The sequence below is a fragment of the Lampetra fluviatilis genome, unplaced genomic scaffold (assembly GCF_964198595.1).
Source record: "Lampetra fluviatilis unplaced genomic scaffold, kcLamFluv1.1 SCAFFOLD_679, whole genome shotgun sequence".
Lineage (NCBI taxonomy): Eukaryota > Metazoa > Chordata > Hyperoartia > Petromyzontiformes > Petromyzontidae > Lampetra > Lampetra fluviatilis.
In genome coordinates, this window is record NW_027620855.1 from 4,837 (window position 1) to 22,121 (window position 17,285).

The 17,285-nt window shown below is 53.2% G+C and overlaps 1 long non-coding RNA gene across 1 annotated transcript; it reads left to right on the forward strand.

The window, feature by feature from the left end:
- Positions 1–1,549: 1,549 nt before the first annotated feature.
- LOC144954440 (uncharacterized) lies at positions 1,550–16,594 on the forward strand. The gene is made up of 3 exons (XR_013641192.1): positions 1,550–1,661; positions 12,646–12,783; positions 16,328–16,594. It is a non-coding gene; the product is annotated as an uncharacterized LOC144954440 (long non-coding RNA).
- Positions 16,595–17,285: the final 691 nt, after the last annotated feature.

Genomic DNA, 17,285 nt, shown 5'->3' on the forward strand with positions numbered 1-17,285 from the left:
GTGGGTGAGTGAGTGGGTGAGTGAGTGGGTGAGTGGTTGAGTGAGTGGGTGGGTGGGTGGGTGAGTGAGTGAGTGAGTGGGTGAGTGAGTGGGTGGGTGGGTGAGTGAGTGAGTGAGTGGGTGGGTGGGTGGGTGGGTGAGTGAGTGAGTGAGTGGGTGGGTGAGTGGGTGGGTGAGTGGGTGAGTGGGTGGGTGAGTGAGTGAGTGGGTGAGTGAGTGGGTGGGTCAGTGGGTGAATGAGTGAGTGGGTGGGTGAGTGAGTGAGTGAGTGGGTGAGTGAGTGGGTGGGTGAGTGAGTGGGTGAGTGAGTGAGTGGGTGAATGAGTGAGTGGGTGGGTGAGTGAGTGAGTGGGTGAGTGAGTGAGTGGGTGAGTGAGTGGGTGGGTGAGTGGGTGAGTGGGTGAATGAGTGAGTGGGTGGGTGAGTGAGTGAGTGAGTGGGTGAGTGGGTGGGTGAGTGAGTGGGTGGGTGAGTGGGTGAGTGGGTGAATGAGTGAGTGGGTGGGTGAGTGAGTGAGTGAGTGAGTGAGTGAGTGGGTGAGTGGGTGGGTGGGTGAGTGAGTGGGTGGGTGAGTGAGTGAGTGAGTGGGTGAGTGGGTGGGTGAGTGGGTGGGGTGAGTGAGTGAGTGAGTGGGTGAGTGAGTGAGTGAGTGGGTGAGTGAGTGGGTGGGTGAGTGAGTGGGTGAGTGAGTGAGTGAGTGAGTGGGTGAGTGGGTGGGTGAGTGAGTGAGTGAGTGGGTGGGTGAGTGAGTGAGTGAGTGGGTGAGTGGGTGGGTGAGTGAGTGGGTGGGTGAGTGAGTGAGTGGGTGGGTGGGTGAGTGAGTGGGTGGGTGGGTGAGTGAGTGGGTGGGTGGGTGGAGTGAGTGAGTGAGTGGGTGAGTGAGTGAGTGGGTGAGTGAGTGGGTGGGTGAGTGAGTGAGTGGGTGAGTGAGTGAGTGAGTGGGTGAATGGGTGGGTGAGTGGGTGGGTAGGTGAGTGGGTGAGTGAGTGGGTAGGTGGATGAGTGGGTGGGTAGGTGGGTGAGTGGGTGAGTGAGTGAGTGGGTGAGTGGGTGAGTGAGTGGGTGAGTGGGTGAGTGGGTGAGTGAGTGGGTGGGTGGGTGAGTGAGTGAGTGGGTAAGTGAGTGAGTGAGTGGGTGAGTGAGTGGGTGGGTGGGTGAGTGTGGAGTGAGTGGGTGAGTGAGTGAGTGAGTGGGTGAGTGGGTGGGTGAGTGAGTGGGTGGGAGAGTGAGTGGGTTGGTGGGTGAGTGAGTGATACTTGATGATATTGCTGCTGCTGCTACTGATGCTGCTGCTGATGCTGCTGCTGCTGCTGATGATGATGATGCTGCTGATGATGATGATGATGCTGCTGCTGCTACTGATGCTGCTGATGATGATGCTGCTGCTGATGCTGCTGCTGCTGCTGATGATGATGATGCTGCTGATGATGATGATGCTGCTGCTGCTGATGATTCTGCTGCTGCTGCTGATGATGATGATGATGCTGCTGCTGCTACTGATGCTGCTGATGCTGCTGCTACTGCTGATGATGATGCTGCTGATTGCTGATGCTGCTGCTGATGATGATGTTTAGCAGGAACCTCGCTCTGCCTGCACGCCGCTCTTCACGCTTTCCCCATGATGGAGACAGATGACCCCAACATCATCATCAGCAGCTTCTGTGAGTAGCAGCAGCATCAGCAGCATCATCATCATCAACATCAGCAGCAGCATCATCATCAGCAGCAGCAGCATCATCATCAGCATCATCAGCAGCAGCAGCATCATCATCAGCAGCAGCATCATCATCATCATCAACATCATCATCAGCAGCATCATCATCAACATCATCATCAGCAGCATCATCATCATCAGCATCATCAGCAGCATCATCATCAACATCATCATCAGCAGCATCATCATCATCAGCATCATCAGCAGCATCATCATCAACATCATCATCAGCAGCAGCATCATCATCAGCATCATCATCAGCATCATCAGCAGCATCATCATCATCAGCATCATCAGCAGCATCATCATCAACATCATCATCAGCAGCATCATCATCATCAGCAGCAGCAGCAGCTTCTGTGAGTAGCATCATCATCATCAGCATCATCATCAGCAGCAGCCATCTCAAGTCAGTTAACCCATGGCACCTGCAGGGTCTGTCACGTGACCTCCTCCTCCTGCACCTAGCCTGGCACAGCAGTACAACCCATGGCACCTGCTGGATCTGTCACGTGACCTCCTCCTCCTGCACCTAGCCTGGCACAGCAGTACAACCCATGGCACCTGCAGGGTCTGTCACGTGACCTCCTCCTCCTGCACCTAGCCTGGCACAGCAGTACAACCCATGGCACCTGTTGGGTCTGTCACGTGACCTCTTCATGCACCTAGCCTGGCACAGCAGCACAACCCATGGCACCTGCAGGGTCTGTCACGTGACCTCCTCCTCATGCACCTAGCCTGGCACAGCAGTACAACCCATGGCACCTGTTGGGTCTGTCACGTGACCTCTTCATGCACCTAGCCTGGCACAGCAGTACAACCCATGGCACCTGCAGGGTCTGTCACGTGACCTCCTCCTCATGCACCTAGCCTGGCACAGCAGTACAACCCATGGCACCTGTTGGGTCTGTCACGTGACCTCTTCATGCACCTAGCCTGGCACAGCAGCACAACCCATGGCACCTGCAGGGTCTGTCACGTGACCTCCTCCTCATGCACCTAGCCTGGCACAGCAGTACAACCCATGGCACCTGTTGGGTCTGTCACGTGACCTCTTCATGCACCTAGCCTGGCACAGCAGTACAACCCATGGCACCTGCAGGGTCTGTCACGTGACCTCCTCCTCATGCACCTAGCCTGGCACAGCAGTACAACCCATGGCACCTGTTGGGTCTGTCACGTGACCTCTTCATGCACCTAGCCTGGCACAGCAGCACAACCCATGGCACCTGCAGGGTCTGTCACGTGACCTCCTCCTCATGCACCTAGCCTGGCACAGCAGTACAACCCGAGGCACCTGCTGGATCTGTCACGTGACCTCCTCCTCATGCACCTAGCCTGGCACAGCAGCACAACCCATGGCACCTGCTGGGTCTGTCACGTGACCTGCACCTAGCCTGGTACAGCAGTACAACCCATGGCACCTGCAGGGCGTGTCACGTGACCTCCTCATGCACCTAGCCTGGCACAGCAGTCAACCCATGGCACCTGCAGGGTCTGTCACGTGACCTCCTCCTCATGCACCTAGCCTGGCACAGCAGTACAACCCGAGGCACCTGCAGGGTCTGTCACGTGACCTCCTCCTCCTGCACCTAGCCTGGTACAGCAGCACAACCCATGGCACCTGCTGGGTCTGTCACGTGACCTGCACCTAGCCTGGTACAGCAGTACAACCCATGGCACCTGCAGGGCGTGTCACGTGACCTCCTCATGCACCTAGCCTGGCACAGCAGTCAACCCATGGCACCTGCAGGGTCTGTCACGTGACCTCCTCCTCATGCACCTAGCCTGGCACAGCAGTCAACCCACGTCACCTGCAGGGTCTGTCACGTGACCTCCTCCTCATGCACCTAGCCTGGCACAGCAGTACAACCCATGGCACCTTCCGGGTCTGTCACGTGACCTCTTCATGCACCTAGCCTGGCACAGCAGCACAACCCATGGCACCTGCAGGGTCTGTCACGTGACCTCCTCCTCATGCACCTAGCCTGGCACAGCAGTACAACCCATGGCACCTGCAGGGTCTGTCACGTGACCTCCTCCTCATGCACCTAGCCTGGCACAGCAGTACAACCCATGGCACCTGCTGGATCTGTCACGTGACCTCCTCCTCATGCACCTAGCCTGGCACAGCAGCACAACCCATGGCACCTGCAGGGTCTGTCACGTGACCTCTTCATGCACCTAGCCTGGCACAGCAGCACAACCCATGGCACCTGCAGGGTCTGTCACGTGACCTCCTCCTCATGCACCTAGCCTGGCACAGCAGTACAACCCATGGCACCTGCAGGGTCTGTCACGTGACCTCCTCCTCATGCACCTAGCCTGGCACAGCAGTCAACCAATGGCACCTGCAGGGTCTGTCACGTGACCTCCTCCTCATGCACCTAGCCTGGCACAGCAGCACAACCAATGGCACCTGGGGAGTGGTGGGTGTAGTGGTTAGCGCTACGCTGCGCTACGAACCGGTCCTGGGCCTCCCCTAGATCGACTCAGCCTCAATTGAGTAGCTGGTGTAGCGTAGTGAACATCGCTATCACTGGGGAGACAAAGGTGGCCGGGCGTGGTGCTGGCCACCCACCCCCCCCCTCTGCCTGGGGGAGCTTTGCCTGTGTGTGTAACAGCACTTGCCCCTACAGCCCTGCTAGAGGCTACCTGGGGGAGCTTTGCCTGTGTGTGTGTAACAGCACTTGCCCCTACAGCCCTGCTAGAGGCTACCTGGGGGAGCTTTGTCTGTGTCTGTGTAACAGCACTTGCCCCTACAGCCCTGCTAGAGGCTACCTGGGGGAGCTTTGTCTGTGTCTGTGTAACAGCACTTGCCCCTACAGCCCTGCTAGAGGCTACCTGGGGGAGCTTTGCCTGTGTGTGTGTAACAGCACTTGCCCCTACAGCCCTGCTAGAGGCTACCTAGGGGAGCTTTTCCTGTGTCTGTGTAACAGCACTTGCCCCTACAGCCCTGCTAGAGGCTACCTGGGGGAGCTTTGCCTGTGTCTGTGTACCAGCACTTGCCCCTACAGCCCTGCTAGAGGCTACCTGGGGGAGCTTTGCCTGTGTCTGTGTACCAGCACTTGCCCCTACAGCCCTGCTAGAGGCTACCTGGGGGAGCTTTGCCTGTGTCTGTGTACCAGCACTTGCCCCTACAGCCCTGCTAGAGGCTACCTGGGGGAGCTTTGCCTGTGTGTGTAACAGCACTTGCCCCTACAGCCCTGCTAGAGGCTACCTGGGGGAGCTTTGCCTGTGTGTGTGTAACAGCACTTGCCCCTACAGCCCTGCTAGAGGCTACCTGGGGGAGCTTCGCCTGTGTGCGTGTAACAGCACTTGCCCCTACAGCCCTGCTAGAGGCTACCTGGGGGAGCTTTGCCTGTCTGTGTGTAACAGCACTTGCCCCTACAGCCCTGCTAGAGGCTACCTGGGGGAGCTTTGTCTCTGTGTGTGTAACAGCACTTGCCCCTACAGCCCTGCTAGAGGCTACCTGGGGGAGCTTTGTCTGTGTGTGTGTAACAGCACTTGCCCCTACAGCCCTGCTAGAGGCTACCTGGGGGAGCTTTGTCTGTGTGTGTGTAACAGCACTTGCCCCTACAGCTCTGCTAGAGGCTACCTGGGGGAGCTTTGTCTGTGTGTGTGTAACAGCACTTGCCCCTACAGCCCTGCTAGAGGCTACCTGGGGGAGCTTTGTCTGTGTGTGTGTAACAGCACTTGCCCCTACAGCCCTGCTAGAGGCTACCTGGGGGAGCTTTGTCTGTGTGTGTGTAACAGCACTTGCCCCTACAGCTCTGCTAGAGGCTACCTGGGGGAGCTTTGTATGTGTGTGTGACACTGTGTGTGTGTCACTGTGTGTGTGTGTGTCACTGTGTGTGTGTGTGTCACTGTGTGTGTGTGTGTGTGTCACTGTGTGTGTGTGTCACTGTGTGTGTGTGTCACTGTGTGTGTGTCTCACTGTGTGTGTGTGTGTCACTGTGTGTGTGTGTCACTGTGTATGTGTGTGTGTCACTGTGTGTGTGTGTCACTGTGTGTGTGTGTCACTGTGTGTGTGTGTGTGTGTCACTGTGTGTGTGTGTCACTGTGTGTGTGTGTGTGTCACTGTGTGTGTCACTGTGTCTCACTGTGTGTGTGTGTGTCACTGTGTGTGTGTGTCACTGTGTGTGTGTGTCACTGTGTGTGTGTGTGTGTCACTGTGTGTGTGTGTCACTGTGTGTGTGTGTCACTGTGTGTGTGTGTCACTGTGTGTGTGTCTCACTGTGTGTGTGTGTGTCACTGTGTGTGTCACTGTGTGTGTGTGTGTCACTGTGTGTGTCACTGTGTGTGTGTGTCACTGTGTGTGTGTGTGTCACTGTGTGTGTGTCTCACTGTGTGTGTGTGTGTCACTGTGTGTGTGTCACTGTGTGTGTGTCTCACTGTGTGTGTGTCACTGTGTCTCACTGTGTGTGTCACTGTGTGTGTGTGTCACTGTGTGTGTGTGTGTCACTGTGTGTGTGTGTGTCACTGTGTGTGTGTGTCACTGTGTGTGTGTGTGTCACTGTGTGTGTGTGTGTGTGTCACTGTGTGTGTGTGTCACTGTGTGTGTGTGTCACTGTGTGTGTGTCTCACTGTGTGTGTGTGTGTCACTGTGTGTGTGTGTCACTGTGTATGTGTGTGTGTCACTGTGTGTGTGTGTCACTGTGTGTGTGTGTCACTGTGTGTGTGTGTGTGTGTCACTGTGTGTGTGTGTCACTGTGTGTGTGTGTGTGTCACTGTGTGTGTCACTGTGTCTCACTGTGTGTGTGTGTGTCACTGTGTGTGTGTGTCACTGTGTGTGTGTGTCACTGTGTGTGTGTGTCACTGTGTGTGTGTGTCACTGTGTGTGTGTGTCACTGTGTGTGTGTGTCACTGTGTGTGTGTCTCACTGTGTGTGTGTGTGTCACTGTGTGTGTCACTGTGTGTGTGTGTGTCACTGTGTGTGTCACTGTGTGTGTGTGTCACTGTGTGTGTGTGTGTCACTGTGTGTGTGTCTCACTGTGTGTGTGTGTGTCACTGTGTGTGTGTCACTGTGTGTGTGTCTCACTGTGTGTGTGTCACTGTGTCTCACTGTGTGTGTCACTGTGTGTGTGTGTCACTGTGTGTGTGTGTGTCACTGTGTGTGTGTGTGTCACTGTGTGTGTGTGTCACTGTGTGTGTGTGTGTCACTGTGTGTGTGTGTGTCACTGTGTGTGTGTGTCACTGTGTGTGTGTGTCACTGTGTGTGTGTGTGTCTCACTGTGTGTGTGTGTGTCTCACTGTGTGTGTGTGTGTCTCACTGTGTGTGTGTGTCACTGTGTGTGTGTCTCACTGTGTGTGTCACTGTGTGTGTGTGTCACTGTGTGTGTGTGTGTGTCTCACAGTGTGTGTGTGTCACTGTGTGTGTGTCTCACTGTGTGTGTGTGTGTGTCTCACTGTGTGTGTGTGTCTCACAGTGTGTGTGTGTGTCTCACTGTGTGTGTGTGTCTCACTGTGTGTGTGTGTGTCTCACTGTGTGTGTGTGTCACTGTGTGTGTGTCTCACTGTGTGTGTGTGTCTCACTGTGTGTGTGTGTCTCACTGTGTGTGTGTGTCACTGTGTGTGTCACTGTGTGTGTGTCTCACTGTGTGTGTGTGTCACTGTGTGTGTCACTGTGTGTGTGTGTGTCTCACTGTGTGTGTGTGTCTCACTGTGTGTGTGTGTCACTGTGTGTGTGTGTGTCTCACTGTGTGTGTGTGTCTCACTGTGTGTGTGTGTCTCACTGTGTGTGTGTGTCTCACTGTGTGTGTCTCACTGTGTGTCTCACTGTGTGTGTGTGTGTGTCACTGTGTGTGTGTGTCACTGTGTGTGTGTGTCACTGTGTGTGTGTGTCTCACTGTGTGTGTCACTGTGTGTGTGTGTGTCACTGTGTGTCTCACTGTGTGTGTGTGTCACTGTGTGTGTCACTGTGTCTGTGTCTCACTGTGTGTGTGTGTGTGTCTCACTGTGTGTGTGTGTCACTGTGTGTGTCACTGTGTGTGTGTGTGTCACTGTGTGTGTCACTGTGTGTGTCTCACTGTGTGTGTGTGTGTCACTGTGTGTGTGTGTCACTGTGTGTGTGTCTCACTGTGTGTGTGTGTGTCACTGTGTGTGTGTGTCACTGTGTGTGTGTCTCACTGTGTGTGTGTCACTGTGTGTGTCACTGTGTGTGTGTCTCACTGTGTGTGTGTGTGTCACTGTGTGTGTGTCACTGTGTGTGTCTCACTGTGTGTGTGTGTGTCACTGTGTGTGTGTGTCACTGTGTGTGTGTCTCACTGTGTGTGTGTGTGTCACTGTGTGTGTCACTGTGTGTGTGTCTCACTGTGTGTGTGTCACTGTGTGTGTGTGTGTCACTGTGTGTGTGTGTGTCACTGTGTGTGTGTGTGTCACTGTGTGTGTGTCTCACTGTGTGTGTGTGTGTCACTGTGTGTGTGTGTGTCACTGTGTGTGTGTGTGTCACTGTGTGTGTGTGTCACTGTGTGTGTGTGTGTCACTGTGTGTGTCACTGTGTGTGTGTGTGTGTGTCACTGTGTGTGTGTCACTGTGTGTGTCACTGTGTGTGTGTGTGTGTGTCACTGTGTGTGTCACTGTGTGTGTGTGTCACTGTGTGTGTCACTGTGTGTGTGTGTGTGTGTCACTGTGTGTGTGTGTGTCACTGTGTGTGTCACTGTGTGTGTGTGTCACTGTGTGTGTCTCACTGTGTGTGTGTGTCACTGTGTGTGTGTGTGTCACTGTGTGTGTGTCTCACTGTGTGTGTGTCTCACTGTGTGTGTGTGTCACTGTGTGTGTGTGTCACTGTGTGTGTGTCTCACTGTGTGTGTGTGTGTCACTGTGTGTGTGTGTCACTGTGTGTCACTGTGTGTGTGTGTCACTGTGTGTGTGTCACTGTGTGTGTGTCACTGTGTGTGTCACTGTGTGTGTGTCACTGTGTGTGTGTGTCACTGTGTGTGTCACTGTGTGTGTGTGTCACTGTGTGTGTGTCACTGTGTGTGTGTGTGTCACTGTGTGTGTGTGTCACTGTGTGTGTGTGTGTCACTGTGTGTGTGTGTCACTGTGTGTGTGTGTCACTGTGTGTGTGTGTGTCACTGTGTGTGTGTGTGTGTCACTGTGTGTGTGTGTGTCACTGTGTGTGTGTGTGTCACTGTGTGTGTGTGTGTGTCACTGTGTGTGTGTCACTGTGTGTGTGTCTCACTGTGTGTGTCACTGTGTGTGTGTGTGTCACTGTGTGTGTGTGTGTCACTGTGTGTGTGTGTGTCACTGTGTGTGTGTCTCACTGTGTGTGTGTGTGTCACTGTGTGTGTCACTGTGTGTGTGTCTCACTGTGTCTGTGTGTGTGTCTCACTGTGTGTGTGTGTCTCACTGTGTGTGTGTGTGTCACTGTGTGTGTCACTGTGTGTGTGTCTCACTGTGTCTGTGTGTGTGTCTCACTGTGTGTGTGTGTGTGTCACTGTGTGTGTGTGTGTCACTGTGTGTGTGTCACTGTGTGTGTCACTGTGTGTGTGTCTCACTGTGTGTGTGTGTCACTGTGTGTGTGTGTCACTGTGTGTGTCACTGTGTGTGTGTCACTGTGTGTGTGTGTCACTGTGTGTGTGTGTCACTGTGTGTGTCACTGTGTGTGTGTCACTGTGTGTGTGTCACTGTGTGTGTGTGTGTGTGTGTCACTGTGTGTGTGTGTGTCACTGTGTGTGTGTCTCACTGTGTGTGTCACTGTGTGTGTGTGTGTCACTGTGTGTCTCACTGTGTGTGTGTGTGTCACTGTGTGTGTGTGTGTCACTGTGTGTGTGTGTGTCACTGTGTGTGTGTGTGTCACTGTGTGTGTGTCACTGTGTGTCTCACTGTGTGTGTGTGTGTCACTGTGTGTGTGTGTGTCACTGTGTGTGTGTCACTGTGTGTGTGTCACTGTGTGTGTGTGTGTCACTGTGTGTGTGTCACTGTGTGTCTCACTGTGTGTGTGTGTGTCACTGTGTGTGTGTGTCTCACTGTGTGTGTGTGTGTGTGTGTCACTGTGTGTGTGTGTGTGTGTCACTGTGTGTGTGTGTGTCACTGTGTGTGTGTGTGTCACTGTGTGTGTCACTGTGTGTGTGTGTGTCACTGTGTGTGTGTGTGTCACTGTGTGTGTGTGTCTCACTGTGTGTGTGTGTGTGTCACTGTGTGTGTGTGTCACTGTGTGTGTGTGTGTCACTGTGTGTGTGTGTCACTGTGTGTGTGTGTGTGTCACTGTGTGTGTGTGTCACTGTGTGTGTGTGTGTGTCACTGTGTGTGTGTGTCACTGTGTGTGTGTGTGTCACTGTGTGTGTGTGTCTCACTGTGTGTGTGTGTGTGTGTCACTGTGTGTGTCACTGTGTGTGTGTGTGTCACTGTGTGTGTGTGTCACTGTGTGTGTGTGTGTCACTGTGTGTGTGTGTGTCACTGTGTGTGTGTGTCACTGTGTGTGTGTGTCACTGTGTGTGTGTGTGTCACTGTGTGTGTGTGTGTCACTGTGTGTGTGTGTGTCACTGTGTGTGTGTGTCACTGTGTGTGTGTGTGTGTCACTGTGTGTGTCACTGTGTGTGTGTGTCACTGTGTGTGTGTGTCACTGTGTGTGTGTCACTGTGTGTGTGTGTGTCACTGTGTGTGTGTGTGTCACTGTGTGTGTGTGTGTGTCACTGTGTGTGTGTGTCACTGTGTGTGTGTGTGTCACTGTGTGTGTGTGTGTGTCACTGTGTGTGTGTCACTGTGTGTGTGTGTCTCACTGTGTGTGTGTCACTGTGTGTGTGTCACTGTGTGTGTGTGTGTCACTGTGTGTGTGTCACTGTGTGTGTCACTGTGTGTGTCACTGTGTGTGTCACTGTGTGTGTGTCACTGTGTGTGTGTCACTGTGTGTGTGTCACTGTGTGTGTGTCACTGTGTGTGTGTGTCACTATGTCGCTGTGTGTGTGTCTCACTGTGTGTGTGTGTGTCACTGTGTGTGTCTCACTGTGTGTGTGTGTGTGTCTCACTGTGTGTGTGTCACTGTGTGTGTCTCACTGTGTGTGTGTGTCACTATGTCGCTGTGTGTGTGTCTCACTGTGTGTGTGTGTGTGTCTCACTGTGTGTGTGTCTCACTGTGTGTGTGTCACTGTGTGTGTGTCACTGTGTGTGTGTCACTGTGTGTGTGTGTCACTATGTCGCTGTGTGTGTGTCTCACTGTGTGTGTGTGTGTCACTGTGTGTGTCTCACTGTGTGTGTGTGTGTCTCACTGTGTGTGTGTCTCACTGTGTGTGTGTCACTATGTCGCTGTGTGTGTGTCTCACTGTGTGTGTGTGTCTCACTGTGTGTGTGTCTCACTGTGTGTGTGTCTCACTGTGTGTGTGTGTCTCACTGTGTGTGTGTCACTATGTCGCTGTGTGTGTGTCTCACTGTGTGTGTGTGTGTGTCTCACTGTGTGTGTGTGTCTCACTGTGTGTGTGTGTCTCACTGTGTGTGTGTCTCACTGTGTGTGTGTCACTGTGTGTGTGTCACTGTGTGTGTGTGTGTCACTGTGTGTGTGTCACTGTGTGTGTGTCACTGTGTGTGTGTCACTGTGTGTCTCACTGTGTGTGTGTCACTGTGTGTGTGTCTCACTGTGTGTCTCACTGTGTGTGTGTGTCTCACTGCGTGTCTCACTGCGTGTCTCACTGTGTGTCTCACTGTGTGTGTCACTGTGTGTCTCACTGTGTGTGTGTCACTGTGTGTCTCACTGTGTGTGTCACTGTGTGTGTGTCACTGTGTGTGTGTCACTGTGTGTGTGTGTGTGTCACTGTGTGTGTGTCACTGTGTGTGTGTGTGTGTCACTGTGTGTGTCACTGTGTGTCTCACTGTGTGTGTGTCACTGTGTGTGTGTCACTGTGTGTGTGTGTCACTGTGTGTGTCACTGTGTGTCTCACTGTGTGTGTCACTGTGTGTGTGTGTGTCACTGTGTGTGTCACTGTGTGTGTCACTGTGTGTGTGTCACTGTGTGTGTGTGTGTGTCACTGTGTGTGTGTCACTGTGTGTGTGTGTGTGTCACTGTGTGTGTCACTGTGTGTCTCACTGTGTGTGTGTCACTGTGTGTGTGTCACTGTGTGTGTGTGTCACTGTGTGTGTCACTGTGTGTCTCACTGTGTGTGTCACTGTGTGTGTGTGTGTCACTGTGTGTGTCACTGTGTGTGTGTCACTGTGTGTGTGTCACTGTGTGTGTGTCACTGTGTGTGTGTGTGTGTGTGTCACTGTGTGTGTCACTGTGTGTGTGTGTCACTGTGTGTGTGTCACTGTGTGTGTGTCACTGTGTGTGTGTGTGTGTCACTGTGTGTTTGTGTGTGTCACTGTGTGTGTGTCACTGTGTGTGTCACTGTGTGTGTCACTGTGTGTCTCACTGTGTGTCACTGTGTGTGTGTCACTGTGTGTGTGTCACTGTGTGTGTCACTGTGTGTGTGTCACTGTGTGTGTCACTGTGTGTGTGTCACTGTGTGTGTGTGTGTCACTGTGTGTGTGTCACTGTGTGTGTGTCACTGTGTGTGTGTGTGTGTCACTGTGTGTGTGTGTGTGTCACTGTGTGTGTGTCACTGTGTGTGTGTCACTGTGTGTGTGTGTCACTGTGTGTGTGTGTGTCACTGTGTGTGTCACTGTGTGTCGCTGTGTGTGTGTCACTGTGTGTGTGTGTGTCACTGTGTGTGTCACTGTGTGTGTGTGTGTCACTGTGTGTGTGTCACTGTGTGTGTGTCACTGTGTGTGTCACTGTGTGTGTGTCACTGTGTGTGTGTGTGTCACTGTGTGTGTGTCACTGTGTGTGTCACTGTGTGTCTCACTGTGTGTGTCACTGTGTGTGTGTCACTGTGTGTGTCACTGTGTGTGTGTCACTGTGTGTGTCTCACTGTGTGTGTGTCACTGTGTGTGTGTCACTGTGTGTGTGTGTGTGTCACTGTGTGTGTGTGTGTCACTGTGTGTGTGTCACACTACGTCAGATGCACACGTGGTGTGCTGCGTGCTCGCGTCCTGCGCTCTGCTCGCCTCTCTGATCGGCGCTCTGATCCTGCTCATCGCGGCGCCTTTCATGAAGAGCCGCCTCTTCGCTGCCTCGGGGGCACTCTTCATCATCAGCAGTACGCTCACCCACTCACTCATCTACTCACTCAGTCACTCAGTCAGTCACTCAGTCAGTCACTCAGTCACCCACTCACTCAGTCACTCAGTCACTCACCCACTCACTCACTCAGTCACTCAGTCACTCACCCACTCACTCAGTCACTCAGTCACTCACTCACCCACTCACACACCCACTCAGTCACTCAGTCACTCAGTCACTCACCCACTCACTCACTCAGTCACTCAGTCACTCACCCACTCACTCAGTCACTCAGTCACTCACTCACCCACTCACACACCCACTCAGTCACTCAGTCACTCACTCATCTACTCACTCACCCACTCACCCACTCACTCACCCACTCAGTCACTCACTCAGTCAGTCACCCACTCACTCAGTCACTCAGTCACCCACTCACTCAGTCACTCAGTCACTCACCCACTCACTCACTCAGTCACTCACCCACTCACTCAGTCACTCAGTCACTCACTCAGTCAGTCACCCACTCACCCACCCACCCACTTCATGAAGAGCCGCCTCTTCGCTGCCTCGGGGGCACTCTTCATCATCAGCAGTACGCTCACCCACTCACTCACCTACTCACTCAGTCAGTCACTCACTCAGTCAGTCATTCACTCAGTCAGTCACTCTCTCACTCACCCACTCACTCACCCACTCAGTCACTCACTCAGTCACTCACTCATTCACTCACCTACCCACTCACTCAGTCAGTCACCCACTCACCCACTCACTCACTCAGTCACTCAGTCACCCACTCACCCACTCACCCACTCACCCACTTCATGAAGAGCCGCCTCTTCGCTGCCTCGGGGGCGCTCTTCATCATCAGCAGTACGCTCACCCACTCACTCAGTCAGTCACTCAGTCAGTCACTCACTCAGTCACCCACTCAGTCAGTCACTCAGTCACTCACTCATCTACTCACTCACCCACTCACTCACCCACTCAGTCACTCACTCAGTCACTCACTCATCTACTCACTCACTCAGTCACTCAGTCACCCACTCACCCACTCACTCACCCACTCAGTCACTCACTCAGTCAGTCACCCACTCACCCATCCACCCACTTCATGAAGAGCCGCCTCTTCGCTGCCTCGGGGGCACTCTTCATCATCAGCAGTACGCTCACCCTCTCACTCAGTCAGTCACTCAGTCAGTCACTCACTCAGTCACCCACTCACCCACTCACTCAGTCACTCAGTCACTCACCCACTCACTCACTCAGTCACTCAGTCACTCACCCACTCACTCAGTCACTCAGTCACTCACTCACCCACTCACACACCCACTCAGTCACTCAGTCACTCACTCATCTACTCACTCACCCACTCACCCACTCACTCACCCACTCAGTCACTCACTCAGTCAGTCACCCACTCACCCACCCACCCACTTCATGAAGAGCCGCCTCTTCGCTGCCTCGGGGGCACTCTTCATCATCAGCAGTACGCTCACCCACTCACTCAGTCAGTCACTCACTCAGTCAGTCATTCACTCAGTCAGTCACTCTCTCACTCACCCACTCACTCACCCACTCAGTCACTCACTCAGTCACTCACTCAGTCAGTCACTCAGTCACTCACTCATCTACTCACTCACTCAGTCACTCAGTCACCCACTCACCCACTCACCCACTCAGTCACTCACTCAGTCAGTCACCCACTCACCCACCCACCCACTTCATGAAGAGCCGCCTCTTCGCTGCCTCGGGGGCACTCTTCATCATCAGCAGTACGCTCACCCTCTCACTCAGTCAGTCACTCAGTCAGTCACTCACTCAGTCACCCACTCACCCACTCACTCAGTCACTCAGTCACTCACCCACTCACTCACTCAGTCACTCAGTCACTCACCCACTCACTCAGTCACTCAGTCACTCACTCACCCACTCACACACCCACTCAGTCACTCAGTCACTCACTCATCTACTCACTCACCCACTCACCCACTCACTCACCCACTCAGTCACTCACTCAGTCAGTCACCCACTCACCCACCCACTTCATGAAGAGCCGCCTCTTCGCTGCCTCGGGGGCACTCTTCATCATCAGCAGTACGCTCACCCACTCACTCACCTACTCACTCAGTCACTCACTCACTCACTCACTCAGTCACCCAGTCACCCACTCACCCAGTCACTCACCCACTCACTCACCCACTCACCTACTCACTCAGTCACTCACTCACTCAGTCACTCACTCACTCAGTCAGTCACCCACTCACCCACCCACCCACTTCATGAAGAGCCGCCTCTTCGCTGCCTCGGGGGCACTCTTCATCATCAGCAGTACGCTCACCCACTCACTCACCTACTCACTCAGTCACCCACTCACCCAGTCACTCAGTCACCCACTCACCTACTCACTCAGTCACTCACCCACTCACCCACTCACTCATCTACTGACCCACTCACTCAGTCAGTCAGTCACCCACTCACTCACTCACTCAGTCACCCACTCACCTACTCACTCAGTCACTCACCCACTCACCCACTCACTCACTCACTCACCTACCCACTCACTCAGTCAGTCACCCACTCACCCACTCACTCACTCAGTCACTCAGTCACCCACTCACCCACTCACCCACCCACCCACTTCATGAAGAGCCGCCTCTTCGCTGCCTCGGGGGCACTCTTCATCATCAGCAGTACGCTCACCCACTCACTCACCTACTCACTCACTCACCCACTCACCCACTCAGTCAGTCACTCACTCACTCAGTCACTCAGTCACTCACTCACTCACTCACTCAGTCACTCACTCAGTCAGTCACTCACTCACTCAGTCACTCACTCACTCACCCACTCAGTCACTCACTCACTCAGTCACTCACTCAGTCAGTCACTCACTCACTCAGTCACTCACTCAGTCAGTCACTCAGTCACTCACTCATCTACTCACCCACTCACTCACCCACTCACTCACCCACTCAGTCACTCACTCACTCACTCAGTCACTCACTCAGTCAGTCACTCAGTCACTCACTCATCTACTCACTCACCCACTCACACACCCACTCACTCACTCAGTCACTCACTCAGTCAGTCACTCAGTCACTCACCCACTCACTCGCTCACCCACTCACCTACTCACTCAGTCACTCACTCACTCACTCAGTCACTCACCCACTCACCCACCCACCCACTCACCCACCCACTCACCCACCTCTTCACCCACCTACTCACTCACTCACCCACTCACCCACCCACTCACCCACCCACTCACCCACCCACCCACTCACCCACCCACTCACCCACTCACCCACCCACTCACCCACTCACCCACCCACCCACTCACCCACCCACTCACCCACCCACCCACTCACCCACCCACTCACTCACTCACCCACCCACCCACCCACTCACCCACCCACTCACCCACCCACTCACCCACCCACCCACTCACCCACCCATCCACCCACCCACCCACTCACCCACCCACCCACTCACCCACCCACCCACCCACTCATCCCCCCTCTCCCCAACCCCCCCCACCCCCCCTCTCCCCCCACCCCTCCCCCCCTCTCCCCCCACAGGTGTCACCCTCCTCATCTCCATCCTCCTCTTCGTCACGTGGGTCCAACTCCACCCCTCCCCCTCCCCCCTCCCCCCCTGCCCCCACCCCTCCCACTCTGTGGGTTACGCCCTGGGCCCCGTACTGGGTGGGGTCACCGTGGTGCTGGAGGCCTCAGCCGGGTCTCTCCTCCTCTTCTCAGCGTCCCGCATCTCTCTACACCAGCAGCAGCAGCGCTGGGCTTACTGACTAGTGACTCACTCAAACTCTCAGTTTTTATTCGGTAAAGTCACGTAGGGAAAATGAAAAAAATTAAAGTTAATAAAAATAAAATAATAAAATGATGAAATTAAATGAATTAAAATAAAATAATAAAAGTAAAATAATAATAAATGAAATGTGAATTAATAAAATAAAATAATAATACAATTTTATTCATCGAAATTAAATAATAAAATGATGAAATCTCTTTAATAAAAATAAAATAATAATAAATGAAATTTGAATTGCTAAAATAAAATAAAATTTTATTAATAAAAATAAAATAATCAAAATCACGACGACGTTTCGGAGGCAACACAAGTGTCCGTCACCAGGTGGGACCCTCACAGGCAGACTTGCTCTACACCAGCAGCAGCAGCAGCAGCGGTGGGCTTACTGACTAGTGACTCATTCAAACTCTCAGTTTTAATCGGTAAAGTCACGTGGGTGAAAGATAAAAAAATTAAATTAATAAAAAATAAATAAAATAATTGATGAAATTTAAATTAATAAACATAAAATAATAATAAAATAAAATAATAAAAATCACGACGATGTTTCGGAGGCAACGCAAGTGTCCGTCACCAGGTGGGACCCTCACAGGCAGACTTGCTCTACACCAGCAGCAGCAGCAGCGGTGGGCTTACTGACTAGTGACTCACTCAAACTCTCAGTTTTAATCGGTAAAGTCACGTGGGTGAAAGATAAACAAATAAAAT